The sequence below is a fragment of the Magnolia sinica genome, chromosome 9, assembly GCF_029962835.1.
Source record: "Magnolia sinica isolate HGM2019 chromosome 9, MsV1, whole genome shotgun sequence".
Taxonomy (NCBI): Eukaryota; Viridiplantae; Streptophyta; class Magnoliopsida; order Magnoliales; family Magnoliaceae; genus Magnolia; species Magnolia sinica.
Window position 1 is genome coordinate 83,218,637 of NC_080581.1, and position 4,967 is coordinate 83,223,603.

The following is a 4,967-nucleotide window of genomic DNA, read 5'->3' on the forward strand; positions in this document are numbered from 1 at the left end:
TCACCTATAGGGAGCAAACCTAAGGTAAAGACTGTACACCCAACTCTTTTTCAAATATCATCCATGGGGAATCGAATCCTCACCTATAGGGAGCAAACCTATGGTAAAGACTGTTCGCCCAATCCATTCAATTTTCCAAGTTGGTTCCTTTCATGTTTAGTGATTACCAAGTTAATCCTTCAATATCGAACTGAAACCTTAATATGCACGCGAGATGTGTCCTGCGAATTCATGTCTCAATCAATGTTTACAAATTCTAGTAATGGATTAACAATTCAAACTTAGCTGTGAAATTTAATAGATAACTGAATCCAAGAGTCATAAAGTACCAACATCACGCATCTTGAAATTCTAAGTGCCCTAGATGGCCGTCAAAATCACTTTGAATTCATCAGAAATTCCAGAAAATTTCAAAATTTTCACACTTTTGCTCAAGACCAAGAAAACACTGATTAGGAAACCTAATCTCCCACCCCCAACCTAAAATCTACATTGTCCTCAATGTAAAAGAAATAAGCATGCAATACACATAGGACAACGAAAATATAAGAGGAGTAATGGAAAGATAGTACTTGGATGAAAGAATTAAGAGGCTTTCCAAAGATATTTACGTAAGAGCGGGTCAGCACAAGAGAGAAACCAACAGAAGTAAAATAAAAATAGCACAAATGAAATCCTACCTACACCACTTTCGCAGGTACTCTCGATTGCATTTAGCATATGTAACAAGCCTTTAAACCCCTAGGTTGCCCCTAGTGGACGAGTTGTAGCGTCGTAAGGGTTTGCAGTAATGTTACCCACAAACATTGAACTCACTAATGATAAAAATGAAATGAAATGAAGAGCTGGGCTGCCTCCCAGGAGCGCTAAGTTTACCGTCTTCAGCCAGACACGAATGGACCATTAATCAATCTTGATAACCTGGGTCCGCCAAATAAATCAATCTGGTAAACAGGAGCAGTCAGGGTCATGGACATGTCCTCTGAATCAAATTTCTCGACAAATGATTTCAATCGATGTCCATTGACTTTAAACTCCTTGCCATTGTCGGGATCTCTTATCTCAACGGCCCCATGAGGAAAAACAGTAACAACAATGTAAGGGCCGGTCCAACGAGATCGAAGCTTACCCGGAAAGAGATGTAATTGAGAATTGTACAAAAGGACCTTCTGACTAGGCGTGAATGATTTTCGCATAATGTGTTGGTCATGAAATGCTTTCATCTTGTCCTTGTAAATTCTCGAATTATCATATGCATCATTCCGGATTTCCTCAAGTTTATTCAATTGAAGTTTGCGTAGCGAGCCAGCGTTGTCAAGATTGAAATTAAGATTTTTGATCGCCCAGTACTTTTATGTTCCAGCTCCACAGGCAAGTGACAAGCTTTCCCATAAACAAGTTTAAAGGGAGACATTCCAATAGGGGTTTTAAAGGCAGTACGGTATGCCCATAAGGCATCGGTCAATCGGATTGACCAGTCCTTACGATTAGGGTTAACCGTTTTCTCTATGATATGTTTGATCTCCCTATTGGAAATCTCAGCTTGTCCACTTGTCTGTGGATGGTATGGGGTGCTCACCTTATGAGAGATACCGTATTTCTTCATTAAGCTCTCAAACAGCCTATTACAAAAGTGTGGGCCCCCATCACTAATGATGGCTCGAGACATTCGAATCGAGAAAGGATGTTTTCTTTTAGGAATTTAATGACGTGCGATGGTCATTAGTTCGACACGGAATTGCTTCGACCCACTTAGTGACATAATCCACGGCGAACAAATACAGATTTTCAAATGATTGAGGGAATGGTCCCATGAAATCGATGCTCCGGCAATCAAATGCTTCAATGATAAGGATGGGGTTCAAAGGCATCATATTTCGACGGGACAATGCTCCCAATTTCGACAATGCTCATAAGCTTTGCAAAACTCATGAGTGTCCCTAAACATAGTGGGCCGATAAAAGCCACACTGCAGAATCTTGGTCATGGTCTTTTTAGCGAGAAAAGTGACCACCACAGCTTGAGAATGACAAAGGAGATGACGCTCCGATGCTCATCGTCTGGTACACATCTCCTTAGGATTTGGTGCGGGCAATATTTAAATAAATAAGGATCATCCAGGAAAAGTTGCGCACCTTGGTGAAGAATTTCTTCTTATCTTGCGAGTCATGTGTCGGTGTGAAACTCGTAGTAAGATAATTAGCAATATCGGCGAACCAAGGTGAATGGGAGACTACAAACAATTATTCATCAGGGAACATATCATTGATATGGGTCGCCTCAAGGGAATCAGAGGTATTAAGGTGAGAAAGGTGATCGGCCACTACGTTCTCTACTCCCTTTTTATCTTTAATTTCCAAATCAAATTCTTGGAGTAGAAGGATCCATCGTATCAAATGGGGCTTAGAATCATTCTTAGAAAGAAGATACTTAAGTGCCGCATGATCTGTGTAGATAATGATCTTGGATCCGATCAAGTAGGACCTAAATTTGTCCAAGGCAAACACTACAGCTAAGAGTTCCTTTTCCGTAGTCGAGTAGTTCACCTGGGCAGAATTTAAAGTTCTACTTGCGTAATGAATGACGTAGGGCCTCTTATCTTTTCTCTGGCCTAGAACCGCTCCAAGAGCATAATCAGAAGCGTCGCACATAAGCTCAAAAGGAAGGCTCCAGTCGGGTGGCTGCATGATAGGTGCAGTGGTTAACGTGCCCTTAAGCTTGGTGAAAGCTTCCTGGCATTGCTCAGTCCACTCGTACGGAGCATCCTTTTGAAGAAGAGTACATAAAGGACGAGAGAGGAGACTAAAGTCCTTTATGAATCGCCTGTAAAATCCTGCGTGTCCTAAGAAGGATCGCACATAACTTATGCTCTTAGGTAGAGGTAGGTTAGAGATAAGATCGATTTTTGCCTTATCTACCTCGATTCCCTTGGACGAGATGATATGCCCAAGGACAATTCCCTTCTGAACCATGAAATGGCACTTCTCCCAATTAAGTACCAAGTTCTTTTCTTCACATCTTTTCAGCACACATTTAAGACTTTCCAAGCACTTGCTGAAAGATGGACAAAAGATAGAGAAATCGTCCATGAAGACCTCCAAATGTTGCCTAAACGTATTAGAAAAATACTCAGCATGCATCGCTGAAAAGTGGCAAGGGCATTACACAGTTCGAATGGCATCCTTCTGTAAGCAAAGGTGCCATAGGGACATGTGAACGTTGTCTTTTCATGATCTTTAAGGGCTATCTATATCTGATTGCTCGAATACCTGTCAAGGAAGTAATAGTAAGAGTGACCAGCTAGCCTTTCTAAGATTTGATCAATGAATGACAAAGGAAAGTGGTCCTTCCTCGTGATAGTATTGAACTTCCTGTAGTCAATGCACACTCTCCAACTAGTAGTGACTCTAGTTGGCATGAGTTCATTATCGACATTGGCTACGATGGTGATTCCAGAATTCTTAGGAACCACTTGAGTTGGACTCACCCATTGCTATCGGATATAGGGTATATGATACCCACGTCTAACAATTTAAGCACCTCATCCTTAACCACTTCCTTCATATTTGGATTTAATCTACGTTGTGGTTGCTAGGAGGTTTTCACATTATCCTCAAGATGAATGCAGTGAGTACAAATCGAGTGATCGACAGTCTCCGTAGTACCCCATTCTCGGCTCCCAGCGTATATACGCCAGATTCTAATCCTGGGATCCTACAAGGAGAATTTTTCAATGTACATTTGTCTCGTAATGAGCATAACTACAAGATTACCTAAATCACAAAGGCAACATCATAATCACATATCCACTATTATAATCATTGAGTACAATACTGAAAGGGAAATACATATATAAAATAAATCAAAGCTCCAGAAGACCGCTGCACGCTCCAAGCTCAATGCTGCTGCAACCTAACCCAAGAGGGCTCAACGGGTTGATTGGTTTGGTCGAGTGTATACATGCTAATATTTTCATTATTACATTAGTTTATTATATTTCAATATAGGACTTATTTTTTATATCTATGATTTTATTAATTATATACGTGATTATTCATCATAAAGAACTTCATTTTTTTCTTTAAAAAACCAAGCTAAAATATAGGACTACTCCTTTAAAAAGTCATGTAGCATAGCACGCAATCTATTTGGGAGAGAGAAATCCGACATATCTTGTTAGCTTGAGTCCTTGGAAATGACGTGGACAAATGAGACCCGACATCACTACTGTACCTTCTACACAAACAATCCACACTCAATTATAATTTATAAGTAACTAATATATTGAGCTGGTTTTAAGCTGTTCCAAATTTGGAACTTTTATAAACCATTCTAAGTATAGAAAAATGGATGATGTGAATTTCTCATCTCTTGTGTAGCCCACTTTGAGTTTTGGATCCACCTCATGTTTGGTCTCATGTCCTAAAATGATCTCTCAAAATAGATGGAACTGTTATAAACCATTCTAAATATAGAAAAAGGGACGCTGATTTTCTAGTTTGCCCCGCTGCTTTTCATGTTTCCCCCGCTGATTTTCATGTTTTCCCACTGATTTTCTAGTTTGCCCCGCTCATATTTCAGTTTGCCATTGCTTTTCTAGTTTACTCATTGCTTTTTATTTTCCCCCGATTTCTAGTTTGCTCATTGCTTTTCATGTTTTCCCACGATTTTCTGTTTCTCTCATTGCTTTTCTAGTTTGCCCGCTCATATTTCATCAGCCCGTTGTTTTTCTAGTTTGCCCATTGCTTTTCATGTTTCCCCCATTTCTTTTTTCCTTAGTTTTTCATGTTTTTCTATTTGATTTTCTAGTTTGCCTATTTTTTTTTAGTTTGCCTCGCTCATATTTCATTTGCTGGTTTTCTAGTTTGCCCCGTTGCTTTTCATGTTTCCCCTGATTTCTAGTTTGCCCAGCTGATCATGTTTTTTCCGCTGATTTTCTAGTTTGCCTGCTTGTTTTTCTAGTTTGC